The sequence below is a fragment of the Heterodontus francisci genome, chromosome 5, assembly GCF_036365525.1.
Source record: "Heterodontus francisci isolate sHetFra1 chromosome 5, sHetFra1.hap1, whole genome shotgun sequence".
NCBI classification, from domain to species: Eukaryota; Metazoa; Chordata; class Chondrichthyes; order Heterodontiformes; family Heterodontidae; genus Heterodontus; species Heterodontus francisci.
Window position 1 is genome coordinate 93,101,279 of NC_090375.1, and position 23,917 is coordinate 93,125,195.

The 23,917-nt window shown below is 44.1% G+C and overlaps 1 protein-coding gene across 7 annotated transcripts in view; it reads right to left on the reverse strand.

The window, feature by feature from the left end:
• The window catches only part of LOC137369960 (nucleolar protein 4-like), a 504,149-nt gene that overhangs the window by 62,403 nt on the left and 417,829 nt on the right, over window positions 1-23,917 (reverse strand). The gene's annotated exons all lie outside the window — the stretch shown is intronic.

Consider the following 23,917-nt stretch of genomic DNA (forward strand, 5'->3'; position numbering starts at 1 on the left):
GTTTCAGAAATATTACAGGAAGGGCAAAACCTTCATTCTGTATTACTGACAAAAATGGCAAAGAATCTACTACAAGCATTGCAATTATCTTTACATGCAAACAATGTAAAAAAAATTAAAGTTGTGGGGGTGGGGGGGGGGGGGGAATGTGAATGGCTTTATTTGAAGAAAAGCATTTAAAAACATTTCAAGATGAAATCGTAACTAATATTAATAAGATTGGGTCTGAGGCTACTTGGTGAACTTTTTCATAAACAATCTCTCTCCATGAGGTCTTCACTATTTTCATTTGATTTCCATTGTTTGTTTAATCTGAAGAGTGACAATGTTAAAGATACATCATCATATTGAAACAATAAACAATGATAACTCTTTTATAATTAGACATCATTGATTTTACTTTCAAAATACTTTAAAGCACAGACAGCACAATATTTTAACAACTAAGGATTAAGCCATTCTACCTGGCTATACTAGCACACTCTTGGTAGTAAATAGTTATAAATAATTGAAAGTGGTCATTGTACCATTGATGTGACATGGTCCATTGCTGCATGGTAAGTTACTTCAGATGGGAAATTAGGATGGTATATGAGAAAATGCTTTCAACAACTGTTTCAACTGCTTAATCTTGAATCAATGCCCTTGATTTTTGAAAATCCGATATAGGTACATAACAATTGCCAGATGAGAAAAGATTAAGGCACATTTAGTTTGACTTCTACGATCCTGGCAGTCACATGATACAAGAATAAACAACATGTCACTCCAAAGCACAAAATGCAGAATACAATTGACTTGTAAATAAGAACAAAGTTCAGATTCAGAGAACAGGATGCTCTTCTAATTGTGGATGAGATGCTGTGCACAGAGCCTGAGTAAATCTCCAAACTCTTAAAGATATCCTAAAAGTAACTGAGTAGCTACATAAAAACTTTCATAAAACAGATCTGGATGGAAGTCAGGAAATTACATGAAACAAAATTCAAAAGTTTAATTAGCACAAGTACATTGGCACAGAGGTAAAACTTGATGAAACTGAAGAAGTTAATATCTATATAGAAGGGGGGTTTGAGCCTTACTAACATCTGGGGCTTGTGCCAAAGTTGGGAGAGCTAACCCACAGACTAGTCAAGCAACAGCCTGACATAGTCATACTCACCGAATCATACCTTACAGACAATGTCCCAGACACCACCATCACTATCCCCGGGTATGTCCTGTTCCACCAGCAAGACAGGCCCAGCAGAGATGATGGCACAGTGGTATACAGTCCGGAGGGAGTTGCCCTGGGAGTCCTCAACACTGACTTTGGATCCCATGACGTCTCATGGCATCAGGTCAAACATGGGCAAGGAAACCTCTTGCTGATTACCACCTACCGCACCCCCCCCCCCCACCACCCCACACCACCACCCCCCCCAGCTGAGGAATCAGTACTCCTCCACGTTGAACACCACTTGGAGGAAGCACTGAGGGTGGCAAGGATGCAGAATATATGCTGGGTGGGGGACTTCAATGTCCATCACCAAAAGTGGCTCAGTAGCACCACTACTGACCGAGCTGGCCGAGTCCTAAGCTATGTAGCTGCTAGACTGGGTCTACGGCAGGTGGTGAGGAAACCAACAAGAGGGAAAAACATACTTGACCTCACCAATATATCTGTTGCCAATGCATTTGTCCATGACTGTAGAGTGACCACCGCACAGTCCTTGTGGAGACAATGTCCCATTTTCACATTGAGGATATCTCCATCGTGTTGTGTGGCACTACCACCGTGCTAAATGGGATAGATTTCAAACAGATCTAGCAATGCAAAACAGGGCTTCCATGAGATGCTGTGTCCCATCAGCAGCAGCAGAATTGTACTCAATCACAATCTATAACCTCATGGCCTGGCATATCCCCCACTCTACCATTACCATCAAGCCGGGGGATCAACCCTGGGTCAATGAAGAGTGCAGGAGGGCATGCCAGGGGCAGCACCAGGCATACCTCAAAATGAGGTGTCAAGCTGGTGAAGCTACAACCCATGACTACTTGCGTGCCAAACTGCGTAAACAGCATGCGATATACAGAGCTACGTGATCCCACAACCAACGGATCAGATTTAAGTTCTGCAGTCCTGCCACATCCAGTCGTGAATGGTGGTGGACAATTAAACAACTAACTGGAGAAGGTGGCTCCACAAATATCCCCATCCTTATTGATGGGGGAGCCCAGCACATCAGTGCAAAAGATAAGGCTGAAGCATTCACAATAATCTTCAGCCAGAAATTCGGAGTGGATGATCCATCTCGGCCTCCTCCTGAAGTCCCCAGCATCACAGATACCAGTCTTCAGCCAATTTGATTCAATCCACGTGACATCAAGAAACGACTGAAGGCACTGGAAACTGCAAAGACAACTGAAGACTCGTGCTGAAGAACTTTCCACACCCTTAGCCACAACACTGGCATCTATCCGGCAATGTGGAAAAGTGCCCAAGTATGTCCTGTCCACAAAAAACATGACAAATCCAACCTGGCCAATTATCGCCCCATCTCTTGGTCATCAGTAAAGTGATGGAGGGGGTCGTCGACAATACTATCAAGCGGCACTTGCTTAGCAATAACCTGCTCACTGACGTTCAGTTTGGGTTCCACCATAACCACTAAGCTCCTGACCTCATTACAGCCTTGGTCCAAACATGGACAGAAGAGCTGAACTCAAGAGGTGAGGTGAGAGTGACTGCCCTTGACATCAAGGCAGCATTGGATCAAGTATGGCATCAAGGAGCCCTAGCAAAATGGGAGTCAATGGTAATCAGGAGGAAAACTCTCCGCTGGTTGGAGTTACACCTAGCGCAAAGGAAGATTGTAGTGGTTGTTGCACGTCAATCATCTGAGCTCCAGGGCATCACTGCAGGAGTTCCTCAGGGACGTGTCCTGGGCGCAACCATCTTCAGCTGCTTCATCAATGACCTTTCTTCAATCAAGGTCAGAAGTGGGGATGTTCGCTGATGATTGCCCAATGATGAGCACCATTTAGAGTTTAGAGATACAGCACTGAAACAGGCCCTTCGGCCCACCGAGTCTGTGCCGACCATCAACCACCCATTTATACTAATCCTACACTAATCCCATATCCCTACCACATCCCCACCTGTCCCTATATTTCCCTACCACCTACCTATACTAGGGGCAATTTGTAATGGCCAATTTACCTACCAACCTGCAAGTCTTTGGCATGTGGGAGGAAACCGGAGCACCCGGAGGAAACCCACGCAGACACAGGGAGAACTTGCAAACTCCACACAGGCAGTACCCAGAATTGAACCCGGGTCGCTGGAGCTGGAGCTGTGAGGCTGCGCTGCTAACCACTGCGCCACTGTGCCGCCCTGTGACTCCTCAGATGAATGCAGCAAGCCCTGGACAATATCCAGGCTTGGGCTGATAAGTGGCAAGTAACATTCGTGCCACGCAAGAGCCAGGCAATGACCATCTCCAACAAGAGAGAATCTAATCATCTCCGCTTGACTTTCAATGGCAATACGGTCGCTGAATCCCCTACCATCAACATCCTGCGGGTTACCATTGACCAGAAATTGAACTGGAGTAGCCATATAAATACCATGGTTACAAGAGCAGGTCAGAGGCTAGGAATCCTGCGGCGGGTAACTCACCTCCTGACTCCCCAAAGCCTGCCCACCATCTACAAGGCACAGGTCAGGAGTGTGATGGAATACTCTCCACTTTCCTGGATGGGTGCAGCTCCAACAACACTCAAGAAGCTCGACACCATCCAGGACAAAGCAGTCCGCTTGATTGGCACCCGATCCACAGACTTTCACTCCCTCCACCACCGACGCACAGTGTCAGCAGTATGTACCATCTACAAGATGCACTGCAGCAACACACCAAGATTCCTTAGACAACACCTTCCAAACCAGCGACCTCTACCACCTAGATGGACAAGAGTAGCAGAGGCATGAGTGGCACAGTGGCTGGCACTGCAGCCTCACAACTCCAGCGACCCGGGTTTGATTCTGGGTACTGCCTGTGCAGAGTTTGCAAGTTCTCCCTGTGACCGTGTGGGTTTCCTCTGGGTGCTCCGGTTTCCTCCCACATGCCATAGACTTGTGGGTTGATAGATAAACTGGCCATTGTAAAAGAAAAATTGCCCCTAGTGTAGGTAGGTGGTAGGAGAATTGTGGGGATGTGAGAGGGAAAAAAATGGGATTAATATAGGATTAGTATAAATGGGTGGTTGATGGTCGGCACAGACTCAGTGGGCCGAAGGGCCTGCTTTGGTGCTGTATGACTCTATGATCACTATCTCCAAGTTCCCCTCCAAGCCACACATCATCCTGACTTGGAACTACATGGCCATTCTTTCACCATTGCTGGGTCAAAATCCTGGAACTCCCTACTAACAGCACTGTGGGTGTACCTACCCCACATATACTGCAGCGGTTTAAGAAGGCAGCTCACCACTACCTTCTCAATGGGCAATAAATGCTAGCCTAGTCAGTGCTGCCACATCCCACAAACGAATAAAAATAAAGTGGGACAACAACTGAATAAGATAAATGTCTCCACCTACCACTGAATCTGAACTTTTTAAAATGCATTTATATTGCAATATTAAAAGTGAAATGGCATTGTCAAACATATACTAACACACATATATGTACATTAATATATATTAAATATGAACATTCTACACACAATCACTTTTGCTGTTGCTTGTGTGTCACACGTAAAGGGACAGTAGCGATGCAGACTTTACCTTGTTTCAAGATTATTTAAACATTGCACCAATGTAGAATCTGCAGCATAACAACAGCTTAAAACAATTGTTTAAACTGATTTATGTGGAACAGTATTAGAATACCTGAGAAAGCCATATCCCACAACTTTTGGCTTCACATAAGTTGCTGCAACCATTGAAAAGCTCCCAGGTAATCTGTTGAACCACCTTTTGTATTCTTAACAATAGAAAAAAGCTGAAAGAATAGTCCAATCTTTTCCAACATTAAAAATATCACTAGCATTGTTATGCCAGTAAGTGGAGCTCTGTACGTACATTTAAGTAAGCAGGCATAGAGTCGGGCTTTGTCTGAGCAGCGAACATGTTGATGTTGTCTGTTCGAATTGCTCTCAGAAAGGGTACTGATATAAATCATATAGAATATTCAGCACTGGAATTCACTACTAACACCAGAACAGAGGAAGCTAATCCAGCAGAAGAATCATCTACTCCATCACTGCTACAACATGAGTGAGCACTAGTGCTGAAGAAACCAGCAGTACTAGAGGAGGAAGCATCAGCTGATTGCCTCCTCAGAATTTCAAAGCAATGGAGGCCACATATATATGCTGAGGAAAAAAGGTTTGCGTATCTCCTTACACCTATATTCAAGGAAAGAATTTTTCCAGATCAACTGAATGCACAAACAGATCTATAAGCTTCACTGGAGCAAAACGTACAGGAACTAGACACTAGGTTGTACAATTTTGTCAATCTCCAAGAAATGGTGTGGACAGAATTACAATGTTGCTTAAATGACTTCCATGGTGCATTAGATTCTCACACAACTAGAATTCAGTCCTATACAGCTATTAGCAACATGGTGGAGCAGCGCAGTCAACTATACAGGTTAATGAGGAGAATGTCCAACCATCTGCTTTCACTGCTGCTTTTAGTAGCCCAGGGGGTACATCTGAGTTTTGCTGACATGAGTCATCACATCAATTTGAAATATGCCCAATGCCACAATAATCTCTTCCCCATGACTGCAATAAGCCAATGGTATAAAAATTGTTTACATCATCACTTTGATGACTACTGTTCTGATAGTTGCAAATTAGGGCTAGAGATTCAATGTATTTGCTGTGTATGTGGCGAGGCGTGCAGCTTATAGTTGTCTTATTTACTGTTTTAATCAATGTAGGATGAATTTTATGCTAGTCAGGATAGTACAAACTACTGTCTGATAGAACTGTGATATCACCGATGCAGTTGCCTCCAAATACTAAGAGTAATGAAATAGCATCTGAGGCTTCAGATGTCATCTAGTTATCAAGTATGTACAAACTGCAACCTTTCATGAGAGCTACCCTAACTGTGAGACTATAAACAGAGGAATTCCTCTATTTATGAATCTAGCAGCACTACCTGGAGTCAGTATAGATACATAGATAAACAGATCTTTATAAAACTATAGTGAACTCCAATTATAATTCTCTCTAAGTTATTTGCAGTTTGGCATCAACTTCTCAGTTGTATCTGATAATTAGGTTACTCATGCCTCTAAAAGAAATGGAGGACTTGAAATAAGATTAATACTTGAGGAAAATGAAACTGCGCAAAGACAGTTCCTGGTCCCTTTTGTATCAGTTCCCAGTTTCTCCTTTGGCTACTGCCCTGAGCACCATCTTGCAAAAGAAAGAGAAAGAGTGAAACAAGCCAGTTGTTGATAACAAGGGCACTATCACATAGCTACAGATTGTGTGTTTGGAGATCTTTTCAATACTTCCAAAAGTTCAAACACTGGGATTTTCGTACAGTGTTCTGATATAAACAAGAATTGCACCCTTTAATGTGTCATGCAGGACCCCACCTGCCAAGAATGGGGCATATATATTTCGCCACATGGACATTAGATTTTAAAATTGTTGTTGGGAAGAAAAGAAGGCCTATTACAAGGGGTTGCCAAGCCCCTGGCTGGAAAGATTTTTTTCATATTGGCAGACAGTGTTGGATCAAAGGAACCAGTCCCTGCCCCAATTCACAAAGAGACCAAGGTCAAACCAGTCGGTCATGTGACCACCTGCTGGCCAACAAGGGGAGTTTTAAATTGGTGAAACAGAATTTGAACTCAGAAAGATATTTGCTCCTGGACTAAAAAGATCTCTCGTGGCTGGCTTGCCACCACTTCTCCTGTCTACTCTCATCTCGCATTCACCAGCTTCGGAATCCATTGAACACATATGAACCACGAAAGAGAAAAGTCTTCTATATTGAACAAGGTTTAAGAAGAATACTGGGCCCCAACGAAAAGCAAGATCTACCTACAAGCAAGGACTACAGCGAGCTCGAAGCCCAGTAACAAAAACCCCTCTTCAGCGATTGCCTCAAACCTCTCCACTATTTTTCTTCTGCTCTTTTCTGTCTCTATTTGCATGTGCATATCACGTATGCATACTTGTGTGGGGTACGGCATGTATCCAGAAGCGTTAATAGAATTAAGAGTTTAAGTTTTTAATAAATTTCACTTTTCTTCTTAAACCTAAGAAAGCCTGTTTGTGCTCTTTCCTTTGCCTTATAATTGGAAAGTGGTGAACAAGGATTCACCAAGGGGGAGCTCAAAACACAATGTGTTTAAAAATTAAAACTCTGTTACAATCAGACCAGGTGAAGGCTGAAAGAAACCCTTAGACACCTTTCTCACCTGGTCGTAACAGAAATTTGGGTGCTAGTGTCTGGAACTTTACCCACAGACAAACAAGAGAAATTGGAACTGGGAAGCCAAATTGTTCCCTATCAAAAACAGAGTAAGATTAAGACAGGTTTTTTTGTGGTTGCGTGTATTTGAATACTAACATGTCTGCAACTGAAGCGAGTAGCACTCCAAGCCAGGGTGAAGTAACTTGGGATAAGTTAAAAGCACTGTCTATGGAAGAGCTGAGGAAAATGACTGAGCAGTGTGGGATCATTGTATGTAGCATGACTAGGAAGTCTGAATTCCTAAGGCTAGTAGTCAACCATTGTTCCCTTGAATCGGAAGAAGCAGAAGCAGTGTTAGAAGCAGACCCAGACAGTGTACTGCTAGCAAAGTTACAACTGGAACAAATGAAACTTGAATTCGAAGAGAGCGAGAGAGAGGCAGGAGGAGGAGAAAGGGACAGCCTTCCAGAAGGAACGTGAAAAAATAGAGAGAGGAGAGAGAGAAAGAAAGACAGGAGAAGGAATGAGAGAGAGAGGAGAGAGAGTAAGAATATTCCAGAAAGAATCCGAAGAAAGACAGCTGAAGTGGCAGGAGTTAACTAGGGGGCGACAGAGTAACACCAGTGAAAGCATAGTCAATATGGAGGAGCAGAACTCAGGGCTCAGGGTACAAATTGCTAAAACTCACTCAATTCAATGAGCAAGATGTGGAAGAATTTTTTGTGCCTTTTGAGAAACTGTCAAGGCAGCTAAAATGGGACCTGGTCTCTTTTAATACAAAGCAAGCTCACTGGAAAAGCCCATGAGGTTTATTCCTTGTTGCCAGATGAGAGTTCATCAAATTATGAACTGACCAAAAATGCTATCCTCGGGGCATATGAATTAGCCTATCGCTAAAAGTTTAGAACCCTCAAGAAGAAAGTTAATCAAACTTATCTGGAGTTTGAAAGAAGTAAACAGCTGGCTTTTGACCAGTGGCTGAGGGCTCTTAAATACAGCTCAGCTATGAGACTGTCAGAAGTAATTCTGTTAGAGGAATTTAAAAACTCTCTCCCACTCTCAATAAAGACCCATGTAGAGGAGCAGTGGGTTCAGGGAGCCCAGCAAGCAGCCGTTCTGGCCAATCAGTTTGCTTTAATTTATAAGTTAGTTTCCCAGGGGAGAACCTTTCCTCATCACCCCCACAAATCCGAAAAGGCCAAAGGGTGGGAAGGTGATCTCCACCCAGGCAGTCCTAGGAGAGAAAGGAAAACATGAGACATGAGGGGGGCCAGAAAGCCCATTGTGATTCTCAGGGACACAGGGGTCACTAGATCCCTTTTACTGGGAAAAGGCCTGACCTTTCCCCCAAAGAGTGCAATGAACACCAGAATGGTGGTGAATGGTATTGGAGGGCAGCGTATGCCTGCACCTGTACATCAGGTGCACCTGGAGTGCAACCTAGTTTCGGGACCAGTGACCATAGGGATTGTCCCTAGTTTGCCTGTGGATGGGGTTGACCTGCTCCTAGGTAATGATCTGGCAGGGGTGAAGGTGGTAGCCCCCCCAGTAGTGAAAGAAAGACCGCAGGAGGTCAGAGAGACAGGGCCGTGGCAGGAGACGGTTCCCTGGAGAGTCCCTGAATGTGAGTGGATCAGGCCATGAGCAAACCAGCTCCCCCAGAGGAGACTACATTGGCACTGCAGGCAGATGACCATGAGGTCTGCCTGTCCGAGACTTTCTTTGGAAAGTTAGGAGACCCAGGGAATGAATTAAATGGAGTTTCCCTAGCTGAGGCTCAGCGAGCCGACCCAGTACTGCAAGAGTTAGCACAGGCTGCCCAGTCTGCAAGTGAAGCAGAGGGAGCCCCTGACTGCTACTATTTAAATGAGGTACTGATGAGGAAATGGAGTTCTCCTCACAGACCTGAGAGCAAGGAGTGGACAGTAGTTCACCAGTTAGTGGTGCCACAGAGGTACCGGAGAGAAATATTAAGAAGGGCCCATGAGACTACAGTGGCTGTACATGCTGGTATACAAAAGACCAAAGCCCACATAAGACAGCAGTTTGACTGGCCGAAACTCCACAAAGATGTGGAGGAGTACTGTAGGAGTTGCCACTTGTGCCAGGTTGAGGCGAAACCCCAACTTACAGTGAAACCTGCACCCCTAAGTCCTGTACTAGTGTTAAGAGGAGCCACCAGCCGAGGGCTGGTGAACTGTAAGGGACCCCAACTGAGAACAAAAGGGGACAGGTGGGCACACGGCTGGCAAAAGTTTAGAAAGAGATGGGGAAAAAGGTTAAAGGAAGTCCGAGAGGAATCCCGGATGAAAACCCCTACTGTCAGCCAACCCTGCGTAAATGCAAATTCTAGAAACATCCCACCAGAGTTGCTAACAGCATTTACAGGAATTTGCAGAGACAAAGAGAGACCTCTAGGGGGCACAGAAATTGTGAGGGTGATGCCTCACCTAGTCAAAGTGCCACAGGAGAGTGCAGTCAATTCTGCACAAATTCCTGCAGGTACGGGTTTCCCAGAGAACAAAGGGGAGATTAACAAAGAATCCTCCCCCACAGTCAGAGGAAAAGGGAACCACCCATTCCCTGAAGCCAAAAGCCTTTGCATGATTCAGCAAAGCACTGAAAGAGATTTCAGGATAGACCCGCCCGCTACTAACTCTCCTGGAAAAAACATTACCTCAACAGGAACAAAACCCTAGGCAGTCATGGTAATGGGCAAACTGAAGAAAAGCTTCCCCAAAGAACCACATGGCCACAGGGATGCCAAAAAAGGGGAAATTAAAGTAGCACTGGCACCCAGAAAGGACAACTTTTAATAGGCTTTAAGATTGATGAATGAATGAAAATGAATGAGAGAAATGCATGGGTTTTCTTTCTGTATCTAATATTTCTCTCAAACCTTTTAATGAAATGCACCGTTTTTTTACAAATCGCATTTCATTCCCCTGGGTGTGGAGGTGTCATGCAGGCCCCCACTTGCCAAGAATGAGGCATAAATATATATGCCACATGGACATTAAATTTTAAAATTGCTGCTGGGAAGAAAGGAAGGCCTATTACAAGGGGTTGCCAAGCTCCTGGCTGGAAAGACATTTTTTTCATATTGGCAGACAGTGTTGGAACAAAGGAAACACTAGTCCCCGCCCCAATTCACAGAAGAGACCTGGTCAAACCAGTCGGTCATGTGACCACCTGCTGGCCAAGTAGGGGGAGTTTTAAATTGATGAGACAGAATTTGAACTCAGAAAGATGTTTGCTCCTGGACTAAAAAGACCTCGCGTGGCTGGCTTGCCGTTATCTCTCCTGTCTGCTCTCAGATCGCACTCACCAGCTTCTGAATCCACTGAAGACATATGAACCCTGAGAGAGAAAAGTCTCCTACAGTGAACAAGATTTCAGAAGAATACTGGGCCCCAACGAAAAGCAAGATCCACCTACATGCAAGGACTACAGTGAGCTCGAAGCACAGTAACAAACACCCCTCTTCAGAGATTGCCTCAAACCTCTCCACTATTTTTCTTCTGTTCTTTTCTGTCTCTATTTGCATGTGCATATCACATATGCATGCTCGCATGGGGCATGGCATGTATCCGTAGGCGTTAACCAAATTAGAGTTTAAATTTAAGTTTTTAATAAATTTCACTTTCCTTCTTTAAACCTAAGAAAGCCGCTTGTGCTCATTTCTTTGCCTTATAATTGGAAAGCGGTGAACTAGGATTCACCAAGCGGGAGCTCAAAGCACAGTATGTTTAAAAATTAAAACTCTGTTACAATAAGACCAGGTGAAGGCTGAAAGACACCCCTAGACACCATTCTCACCTGGTTGTAACAAAAGACAATGCTACTGAAAACATCACTGTGAAATTACATACTGCTGTCATATTGAATGTTACTGAGCAGGTCATTTCTTGGCAAAATAACCCTTTAATATTTAATTCTCTACAAATGGACCCAATAATACATCACAATTTAACTGTATCAAACTCAGTTTTAGAATTAACTGCTCTGCATTCAGCATCATACTGTTTCAATAGCCCCAGCTCCATCAAAGTGTGTTGTGCAATAAATTAAATATTACACTTGAATTATTCTATTGACATTCCTTCTGGATACTGAAGTACTTTTTAGGCCCATTTAGTTTCTTTCACACAAGCAGATGAAAATGTTATTTATAAACGTTACTCTGTTGCTGAAAATGCAGATTTCTTTCTTTTTCGCAAATTTTCATTTTAACTTCTATTATATCTTTTGGTGTTCTTCAACCTATTCTTCAACCTCTGTAGCTGAGAGATAAGGGCTGCAAAATTCAGCTCTGTAGTGCTGCTGGTGCCAGTGCAACGGAAGCTCAAAACTCAGAAAATGTTGACTGGAATGCTTCTGGCCATTTCCAGCGTGGCCTGACTGCAAAGGCGCTATCAGAGGCACGCCGTACATGTGTTGGAAGCATACAGAATGCGCAGACTGTAACGCCACTCAGTTGTAAACATTTTGGAGCTCGCAGGTCTATTAATGCCCTCTCTTAATTACTTCCAGAGGGTCACCCCAGTGGTGCTATTTAAAAGGATTACCATTCAACTTTCAGGTTAGCTACTTTTGACTTTCTTTTGCTGCTGCAGAGTTGGTGAAAGTACTATGTTCAGTGTTGTTGGAGGAGTTGACAGACGTTTTTGGATTCACAAGATTTTGGATGAAGCGCAGGCAGCAGGGAGGGAAAGCTACGTGCAGAGTGAACAGGAGGGCTCGCAACAGAGGTGGTGCCCAACAAGGGTCTTCAAGGAGCATTTCTCCTATATCCACCACAGCAAGGAGTAGTCTCTGAGGTACCCACGTTTCACCAAGGTGACTGAACTGTGCCACTTCCTATAACGGCACCTGCAACCGCACAGCTGTGCGAGGACAGCACTGCCAGTGGCTATAAAGATAACCATGGTCCTTGATTTCTATGCCAGCGGATCCTTCCAGGTGGAAGCAAGTGACATTTCCAACATTTCACAGTTCACTGTGCTTCGCTGCATCAAGGAGATGATAGAAGCTCTGTACACGAGGAGAGGCAACATTATCATCTTCTCTCTTACAAGAGAAAAGGAGGAGCGAGTATGGGGCTTTGCCAGGCTAGCAGAATCTCAATGGTCCCATTGACTGCATGCACGTGGCTCAGCAGGCCCACGTATTAATGGGGAGATGTACCACAACTGCAAAGGCTACCACTCCATGAACATGCAGTTGGTGTGCGACCATGCCCAGAAGCTCCTGTCAGTGAATTCCCACCATCCTGGAAGCAGTCACATGCAGTCATCCCACACCAGTTATCCACAGACACCATCTTTGAGCCACCATGAGGAAACAGAGGCTAGCTGCAGGGTGACAAGGGATATTCGCTTGTCTCATGAGTCCCACCCAACCGACCATACATGGACAGTATGCCTACAATGGGAACCATACTGCAACCAGGAATGGCAAAGTGCAAGTCATCAGCGTCCTGAAACAATGGTCCCGCTGATTGGATTGCCCTGGGGAAGCCCTCCAGAAGTCACCAAAGCAAGTCTCCAAGTATGTGGTGGTCTGCTGCAACTTCCACAACTTTGCTCTAATGAGGAGGCAGTCCTTGCCACCAGGCCTTTGGAAAGCACCACAGGAGGAGGAGGAGGAAGAAGAGGAAGGGAAGAGGCATCCAGGACCACTTTGCTTCAGACGGATATTCAGATTCCCATTCCCTGAGATCTCGTCCCCACATCCCCATTGCTCCGCTATTCCCCACCTTTCCATCCCTCTGCTATGGACCATCACAGCTTCCTCTTGGCAAAAATCCTGAAATAAAAGACACCACAAAAGCCCATTCCATAACATACGAACATACGAATTAGGAGCAGGAGTAGGCCACTCAGCCCTTTGAGCTTGCTCTGCCATTCAATAAGTTCATGGCTGAACTGATTACTCCACATTTCCACCTATACCGATAACCTTCCACCCCTTGCTTATCAAGAATCTATCTACCTCTGCCTTAAAAATATTCAAAGACTCTGCTTCCACTACCTTTTGAGGAAAAGAATTCCAAAGACTCATGACCCTCTGAGAGAAAAGATTTCTCCTCATCTTTGTCTTAAATGGGCGACTCCTTATTTTTAAACAGTGACCCCTAGTTCTAGATCCTCCCATAAGGGGAAACATCCTTTCCACATCCTCCCTGTCAAGACCCCTCAGGATCTGATATGTTTCAATCAAGTCACTTCTTACTCTTCTAAACTCCAGCAGATACAAGCCTAGCCTGTCCAATCAATTTTATCCAACATTTCTAATAATACACACAAAACTGAACTATTCACCCTGTGCATTCTCTTAGTGACTATCTTTCAGGTGCCTTTGTCTGGCCTAGCACCCCTACACAGTGCTACCCCAGTGGCTACAACATGGCTAATGGAAGGCTGCTGACTTTCAGTAGGGGGAAGCTGCAGATGGCCTTGCAGGATGACCTTGAGCAGATCTGGGCCTTGAGGGGCTGGCTTTGGACTTCATCACCTCAGCGTGGGCAGCAGCAGTCTGTGTTGGCCGGATGAGAGGCAGCAGCTGAGGCATTGGCGGAGTGGCAGCGGCGCGAGCATGAAGGCCATCATCATGAGAGAGGACAGCAAGTTTATGCCACTGCCATTCCCCCAGGGGCAGTGTGTCAGCAATCTTAGTAATCTGCTGAAGCACAGATTGCTGGAGTGCTGTGACAGCCGGTGTGGCCCTTGGAGCACTGGTACCCACAGCCATGATGGCAGAAGTCTGAGCCTGCGTGACACCAAGATGGGCTTGCATGGCAGCAATGACGTCAGCCTGAGCTTCCACTCCAGCATTGAGACGTTAGGTGGCTTCTGCCTATGCTATAGGTGAAGCTAAGACATCGGCTGCCAGACGCTGCATCATGGCTGTGGTTGTAAGTGCTGTAATGGAGTTTGCCATCACTTTCACTCTGTAAAGGATGGGCTTCAAGCTCTATGCAAAGCTCTATGTCAAGTTGGAGCTAGACTCTTCCATGCTCCTTTACAGTGACAACAGGTTTTGTGGCAGGCCTGCCAATGCACCAAACATCTTGGTGTGCATGTCCATCAGGCACTCTCCTCTTGGCTGCCTGATCTCATCTGAGTCTACTGCAGCAGACACTGTCTGCAACCTTACCCTCCACGGAGCTGGCGCATGAACTATCCTTTCCCCTTGACCTGGCTCCAGCCAACTTGTGCCTAATGACTCACCACATGCTGATACGGGCACTAATATCTCAGGTAAGCATAGTGCCAGTATCTGAGTTGGTGGTTGCATGTCAGATCACATGACATAGAAAATAGTAGCAGGAGTAGGCCATTCGGCCCTTCGAGCCTGCTCCGCCATTCATTATGATCATGGCTGATCATCCAACTCAGTAGCCAGTTCTCGCTTACGCCCCATACCCTTTGATCCCTTTAGACCCAAGAGCCATATCTAACTCCTTCTTGAAAACATACAATGTTTTGGCCTCAACTGCTTTCTGTGGTAGCGAATTCCACAGGCTCACCACACTCTGGGTGAAGAGATTTCTCCTCCTGTCAGTCCTGAAAGGTTTACCCCGTATCCTTAGACTATGACCCCTGGTTCTGGACTCCCCTACCATCGGGAACATCCTTCCTGCAGCTACCCTGTCAAGTCCTGTTAGAATTTTAGAGGTTTCTATGAGATCCCCCCTCACTCTTCTGAACTCCAGCGAATATAATCCTAACCGACTCCATCTCTCCTCATACGTCAGTCCCACCATCCCAGGAATCAGTCTGGTAAACCTTCGCTGTACTCCCTCTATAGCAAGAACATCCTTCCTCAGATAACAATGCTTCTTCATCAGATTACAATGCTTCTTCATCAGAGATCTGGTGTTATTCTCACCCTTTATAGTGAGGCTGCACTGGCTGCATATCTTGCAGATCTGAAATCAAAAATGCAGAAGGGGAGAATTAGGGTGAGGGAAGTGGGGAAGTGAGGATGGGTCGAAAGCGAGAGGTCCATAGTCACATCTTTTGCAGCTTGCATTTCATGCCAGATAGCAGGATGAGGGTCAAGTGGGACTTGAGAAGAGGCATAAGGCAGGAACATACCGAAATCTTGAATGTTCTTAGCGATGTAGGATGCAACAGCATTAATCACAGCCAGCTCAATATGCAGAACAACATCTCTTTCAAAGGGCTCAGGCAATGCAGGCGTGCCTGCTGGGTCTCTGCTGCTTCCTGTGCTTATGTGCGACCTTGCTCGGATGGAAGATTGTTAGTGACTGTGTTGCAATGTGTTGTGGTGATATGCCTGCCCCAACTAAATAAGTATAAGACTGGCAACATTGATCAGTGTGTGAAGGTGAGGTGGGGCATCTGAATGTTAGGCATGAGTCCTGATTGCTGATGGGTGAATGATGGGGCTGTGCTGTAGCGGGAGAGGTTGGCAGTGGGTACGAGTTGTCCTTTGAGTATGCATTCTCTGACTTTGACCACCCCTGTAAGGTCATTGAACATTTGCTGGCACAGCTGACAGGTCCACGGGTCTGTGTCCAGGAATTGACCTCCGTGGCCACCTGCTGTCATTGTCATCGCAGGGTGTGCCTTGAGAGCCTCTTGGCCCCCTGTGGAAATACGGCCTCATTCCTCCTTCCAACCTCCATCACTAAGGCCTCCAGTGTAGCACAGTCAAGGTATATTCCCTCAAAAGTGAAAGGTAGGGTAAACAAAGCCATAACTCCCTGGATGTCAAAAGAGATAGAAATTAAGATAAAAAAGAAAAAGTGTGCTTATGACAGATACTAGGTTAAAAAAATAAAATCCCATGGGATCCAGGGAAATGCAGCAAGGTGGATACAAAATTGGCTCAGTGGCAGGAAACAAAGGGTAATTGTTGATGGGAGTTTTTGCGACTGGAGGGCTGTTTCGAGTGGCGTTCTGCAGGGCTCAGGACTGGGTCCCCTGCTTTTTGAGGTGCATTTTAACGATAGTTACATAAATGTAGGGGGCATGATCAAGAAGTTTGCAGATGACACAAAGATTGGCCGTGTGGTTGATTGCAAGGAGGACAGCTGTAGGCTGCAAGAAGATATTGATGGTTTGGTCAGATGGGCAGAAAAGTGGCAAATGGAATTTAACCCAGAGAAGTGTGAGGTGATACATTTGGGGAAGTCAAACAAGACAAAGGAATACAAGATTAGTGGGACAATACTGAGAAGCGTAGAGGAAGTGAGGGACCTTGGAGGGAAAGTCCACAGACCCCTGAAGGTAGCAGGACAGCTCGATAAGGTGGTTAAGAAGACATATGGAAGCCTTTCCTTTATTAGTTTAGTTTAGAGATACAGCACTGAAACAGGCCCTTCGGCCCACCAAGTCTGTGCCGACCATCAACCACCCATTTATACTAATCCTACACTAATTCCATATTCCTACCACATCCCCACCTGTCCCTATATTTCCCTACCACCTACCTATACTAGGGGCAATTGCTAATGGCCAATTTACCTATCAACCTGCAAGTCTTTGGCATGTGGGAGGAAACCGGAGCACCCAGAGGAAACCCACGCAGACACAGGGAGAACTTGCAAACTCCACACAGGCAGAATTGAACCCGGGTCGCTGGAGCTGTGAGGCTGCGGTGCTAACCACTGCGCCACTGTGCCGCCCTAGCCGAGGTATAGTAATGTAAGAACAGGGAGGTTATGCTGGAATGGTATAATTCATTGCTTAGGCCACAACTTGAGTACTGTGTGCAGTTCTGGTCACCTCATTACAGAAAGGATGTAATTGCACTAGAGAGGGTACAGAGGAGATTTCCGAGCATGTTGCCGGGACTGGAAAAATGCAGCTATGAGGAAAGATTGGATAGGTTGGGGTTTTTCTCCTCGGAACAGAAAAGGCTGAGGGGAGAACTGATTGAAATGTACAAAAATTTGAGGGGCCTGGATAGAGTGGAGGTGAAGGGCCTATTTACCTTAGCAGAGAGGTCAGTGACTAGGGGGCAAAGATTTAAAGTGATTGGTAGAAAGATTAGAGGGGAGATGAGGAAAGGTTTTTCACTGAAAGGGTGGTGGGGGTCTGGAACCCAATTCCTGAAAGGGTAGTTGAGGCAGAAACCCTCAACTCATTCAAAAGAAGTCTGGATATGCACCTCAAGTGCCGTAATCTGCAGGGCTATGGACCAAATGCTGGAAGGTGGGATTAGAATGGGTGGAATGTTTTTCGGTTGGCACAGACACAATGGTCCAAGTGGCCTCTTTCTGTGCCATAAACCTTCTATGATTCTAAAATACCAGGCTGAACCAGACTGAATATAGAAGGTTCAGAGGGGAAGTAAAAAAGCAAATAAGAGAAGCAAAACGAGAGCATGAAAGCAGATTGGCAGGTAACATAAAAGGGAATCTCAAAGGCTTCCACTGACATATAAATACTAAAAAGGTGGTAAATGGAGTGGGGCTGATTAGGGACCAAAAAGGGGATTTACGCATAGAGGCAGAGGGCATAGCTGAGGTATTAAATGAATACTTTACATCAGCCTTTACCAAGGAAGAAGATGCAATCCAGGCAATGGTGAAACAGGAGGTAATTCAGACACTAGGAGGGTTTAAAATTGATAAGGAGGAGGAATTGAATAGGATATCTTTACTTAAAGTGTATATGGCACCAGGAGCGGATGAGATGCATCCAAGGGTACTAAGGGAAGTGAGAGTGGAAATTGCGGAGGCATTGGCCATACTTTTTCAGTCTTCTTAGACTTAGGGGTGGTGTCAGAGGACTGGAGAATTGCAAACGTAATTGCAAAGGGTGTAAAGATAAGCCCAGCAACTACAGGCCAGTCAGTTTAACTTCGGTGGTGGGGAAACTTCTAGAAAGTATAATTCAGGACAAAATTAATAATCACATGAACAAATGTGGGTTAATTAAAGGAAACCAGCATGGATTTCTTAAGGGAAAATCATGTTTAATTAACTTCTTGGAGTTTTTTGAAGAGGTAACAGAGAGAGTTGATGAGGGCAATGCAGTTGATGTGGTGTACATGGACTTCCAAAACTCATGGAATAAAATGGACAGTAGCAACATGGATACAGAATTGGCTGAGTGACAGGAAACAATAAGTAGTGGTTAATTGATGTTTTTTGGGCTGGAGGAAGGTCTGAAGTGGAGTTCCCCATGGGTCAGTGTTGGGACCCTTGCTTTTCCTGATATATATTAATGACCTAGACCTTGGTGTACAGGGCACAATTTCAAAGTTTGCAGATGATACGAAACTTGGAAGCATTGTGAACTGTGAGGAGGATCGTGTAGAACTTCAAAAGAACATAGACAAGTTGGTGGAATGGGCAGACAGGTGGTAGATGAAGTTCAATGTGGAGAAATGTGAAGTGATTCATTTTGGTAGGAAGAACTTGGAGAGACAAGATGAAATAAAGGGCACAATTCTAAAGGGGTGCAGGAGCAGAGGGACCTGGGTGTATATGTGCATAAGTCACTGAAGGTGGCAGGATAGGTTGAGAGAGTGATTAATAAAACATACAGTATCCTGAGCTTTATTAATAGGGGCATAGAGTACAAGAGCAAAGAGGTTATGTTGAACTTGTATAAGACACTAACTCAGCCTCAGTTGGAGTATTGCAGCCAGTTCTGGGCACCACACTTTAGGAAGGATGCAAAGGCATTGGAAAGAGTGCAGAAAGGTTTCAAGAGAATGGTTAAAGGGATGAGGAACTTTAGTTATGAAGATAGATAGGAGAAATAAGGACTATTTTCCTTGGAGAAAAGAAGGCTGAGAAGCCTTCAAAATCATGAGGGGTCTGGACAGAGTAGATAGAGAGAAACTGTTCCCACTCATGAAAGGATCGAGAACGAGAGGACACAGATTTAAAGTAATGGATATGAGAAGCAAAAGCCACATGAGGAAGAACTTTTTCAAACAGCGAGTAGTTAAGGTCTGGAATGTGTTGCCTGAGAGAGTGGTGGAGGCAAGTTCAATTGAAGCATTCAAAAGGGAATTAGACTGTTAACAGAAAAGGAAAATGTGCAGTGTTACGGGAAGAAGGCGGGGGAATGTCACTATGAATTGCTCATTTGGGGATCCGGTGCAGACATGATGGGCTGAATGGCCTCCTTCTGCACTCTAACGATTCTGTGATATTGGCGAGCAGGCATGAAATTTGCGTGCTGCCTACCTCAATGGGACCAGGCATTGGGTAGTCAAATGTCGTGAGCCAAGCACCTGATATTGGGCCTATTTGAATTTTCCCCCTAAAATGCAGTGCCTGGCGTTATAAGAACATGAGAAATAGAAGCAAGAATAGTCAATATGGCTCCTCGAACCTGATCCGCCATTCAATATAATTATCGTTGATCCTCGGCCTCAAATCCACTTTCCAGCACGCTCCCCATATCCTTTGATTCCCTGAGAGACCAAAAAGCTGTCTAACTCAACCTTGAATATATTCAACAATGGAGCATCCACAACCTTCTGGGGGTAGAGAATTCCAAAGCTTACAACCCTTTGAGTGAAGAAATTTCTCCTCATCTTAGTCATAAATAATCAGCCTCTTATCCTGACACTGTGCCCCCATGTTCTAGATTCCCCAGCCAGAAGAAACAACCTCTCAGTGTCTACCCTGTCTAGCCCCTTCAGAATCTTGTATGTTTCAATGAGGTTGCCTCTCATTCTTCTAAACTCCAAACAGTATAGACCCAATTTATTCAGCCTCTCATCATAGGACAAACCTCTCATCCCAGGGACAAATCTAGCAACCCTTCGCTGTACTGTTACCAATGCAAGTATATTCTTCCTTAGCTATGGAAACCAAAATTGTGCACAGCACTCTAGGTGTGGCCTCACCAAAGTCCTGTACACTTGTAGCAAGACTGCTTTACTCTTGTATTCCAATCCCCTCGCAATAAAGGCCAACATGCTATTTGCCTTACTAATTGCTTGCTGTACCTGTATGCTAACTTTCTGTGACCCTTGTATGAGTACACCCAAGTCTCCCTGAACATCTACATTTAACAGTTTCAAGCGTTTTCAAAAATATTTTGCTTTTCTATTCTTATTACCAAAGTGAATAACCTCCCACTTCCCCACATTATACTCCATCTACTCCATTATACACCTTTGCCCACTCACTTAGTATGTCTATACCTATTTGCAGCCTCTTTGTGTCCACCTCACAGTTTACATTCCCACCTAGCTTTGCATTGTCAGCAAACTTAGATACACTATCCTCAGTCTATTCGTCTAAGTCATTAATATAGATTGTAACTAGCTGAGGCCCTAGCACTAATCCTTGGGGCACTCCACTAGTTAAGGCCGCCAATTTGAAAATGCCCCCTTTATTCCGACTGTCTACTTCCTGTCCATTAACCAATCCTCTATCTATGCTAATATATTAACCCCCAACTCCATGAGCCCTTAACTTGTGTATTAATCTTTTGTGTGCCACCTTATTCAATGCCTTTGGAAATCCAAGTATACTACATCTACTGGTTCCCCTTTATCTACCCTCCTAGTTGCATCCTCAAAAAATCTCTCATAAATTTGTCAAAAACGATTTCCCTTTTGTAAAACCATGTTGACTTTGTCTGATCATACTATGATTTTCTAACTGTATTGTTAAGACTACCTTAATAATAAATTCTTGCATTTCCTGATGACTGATGTCAGGCTAACTGGTCTGTCGTTCCCTGTTTTTTCTCTCCCTCCTTTCTTGAGTAGTGATGTTACATTTGCTAACTTCTAATTTGCTGGGACCATTCTAGAATCGAGGGAATCTTTGAAAATCATAACAAGTGCATCCACTATCTCTGCAGCTACTTGTTTTAGAACCCTAGGATATAGGCCATCAGGTCCTGGGGATTTGTTGGCTTTTAGTCCCTTTGGTTTCTCAAACAATTTTTCTCTGTTGATAATTACCTTAAGTCCCTCACTCTAATTAGCCCCTTTTGATGTTCTCTCCTTACTTGCAGGGAGAAACTGCAGTCTTTTTTCAGTACTTCTGTACTTGGTGTGGTTGAGAGAGAGAGAGGAGTGGAGGATCAAATCTACATTTGTTTCACTTGGTGACCAGGAATTTTAATGCTCCAATGCTGATACAGTAGAAATACCACAACTATTCAGATTTCCAAAATAGTTGGAACAAAAGGCAGTATGAAAGATGTCCTATCCCTCACCAAAAGGGCAAAACTGAGTCAAGCAAAAATCCGTTCCGATGAAGGGTCACTGACCCGAAACGTTAACTCTGCTTCTCTTTCCACAGATGCTGCCAGGCCTGCTGAGTGGTTCCAGCATTTCTTGTTTTTATTTCAAGCAAAAATCTAACTGACTTTGATTTCCTTCAGAGAGGCACAGAATGTTAGATTTCCCCCTCTTCAAGCAATGACTATAACTGAAATTTGTTACATAAGTACTAAATTAGTGATTTTTAAAAGAATCTTGAGCCCATTATCCTGAAATCCTGCTTTTCCAGCGCAAGTGCAACAGGGTGGGGCTTACAGTCGACTGTTGTTTTTGCCGTTGAGCCATGTTGACTTCCTGGTGTCATAGACATTTAAATATTTTGACATGCACTGGTGCCATTTACAGCCGAAGTAAAAACAACCTGTTCAGAATTCAAAAATTGATGCACCATAAGTGGAAACAAACACATACAAAGAAATAATTTTCGAATGTGGAACTAATATCAAAAAAATCTGGTTTTTCTCAAGTAAATAGCAACAGCATTGGTGAATTCCATAATAGCATCCCAGAATTTTTTTTTTTACAATCAGAACCAACTTGGACATATAGCAAATGAGCTATCATGCTGTTAAACTGGTTCATGTTCCTGAATGTTACCTTTTACAAGCCTTTATGGAGTAATTATTTTTAATATTACAATATTCAAATGATTATTTCTGAAGAACATTTAATTTATCAAAAGCATTTTTGTCTCTCAGGTTTCTTAATAGATCTTTTGAATTGTTATTCCAGTCATTTGGAAAATCTTGCGGTACAATTCCGTAATAACCAATCATATTACTTTTTCTTCCAGTCTCTACATGTTAATAATGATACGACCATGAGAAAAAATTATTTCATTTCTAGAAATTCAGTTACTAAACAGTTTAGGAAAATAAAACTTGAATATCTGGTAAGCTGAATGAGACAGTGTAATCATAAGAAGTCATATGGAAGATGATGAATCACAATTGGTCACATAAGCAATTGCAGGGTGGAATGTTTATGTCTATATGCAGTGGTCTAATGTTTGAACTTCTGCTTCAACATCCCAAAGATGTTCTCCATGATTATTCTTATGGATGCATACGCCTCATTATAATGTTGTTCTGCAACACTGAAAGATGCCCACAGCGGTGTCATTATCCATGCCAAAGACAGCGTAGCCAAGGTCTTTGTCAGCTAGCCCTTCAATCATTGCCCTCTTCAAACAGGGCTGGAATGGTAGGTTGATTAATGATAAAGGTATTGCACAAGCTGTCATTGGACATGACATTCACATACATTATTTTATATTAGTGATCACACACAAGCTACATGTTTATGGTATAGCATACCCTTCTATTCATGTATTGGAACCCCTCTCTTTGAGAGCATGAAGGCCCATATAGGTTTCACTTATTGCTTCTTGAACCCTGATTCCCCTTCAAGTTTATAAAAGTTGAAGGGCACAGGCTTGCTGCATCCAGAGAGAAATCTATAAATCATTCTGAGCTGGCAAACAATGCATCCGTTACCTGTTGAATGTAATGATTAACAGCAGACTGGTCTCCTGAAAACCTTCAAAGGCAGCACTGTAGAAGAGTTGAGCTCAAAGGGAGCCTGGGTCAGAGATAGAGCTTCAGCTCCGTCATGCCAATTCTTCATCCTGTCTTTACCTTGAGCATGGTTCCATGCTGCAAGCACAAGATTGGTTTTATCTTATAGTTCCTATGCTATTAGAATGGGTTGACTGTGTTAATGAGGGGGATAAGAAGAGTTTTTCCTGTCCTTTCCAACTATATGTGTGCCACTAATTTAGCTCCATTCCCAGAGAGGCGACACAAAGATATAGCAATCGATGTGCCCTGTGGTGGGCCCTGAAACAGGGAAGAGAACATTAGAGGGCCTGAGCATGTGGAAAATGGCCTTGAGGCTGTGGCACATGACTGCACTCTCACAATATGAAAGTGGGGTGCTGACCATGTTTTCCTAAATTTCCTTATGTATTTACTTCATTGTTCTTAACCACCTGCTTTTTCTAATTTAACTATTACCTCATTTATTGCTATTGTGTTGTCTAGCTGTTACCTAATTTCTACCACTCTTATCCAACTCAAGCTTTTTGAACCTATCATTGGTCAATCATATTTTTATTAATCTATCAGATAATTTCTTATCTGCATCTCCCCTTGTTTCTTTAATTTTGTATACGCCTGAGCCTGTTATCCTATTGGCTGTGACAGTGCTATATGACTAAGTAATGGTTACACAGCACTGCAACATT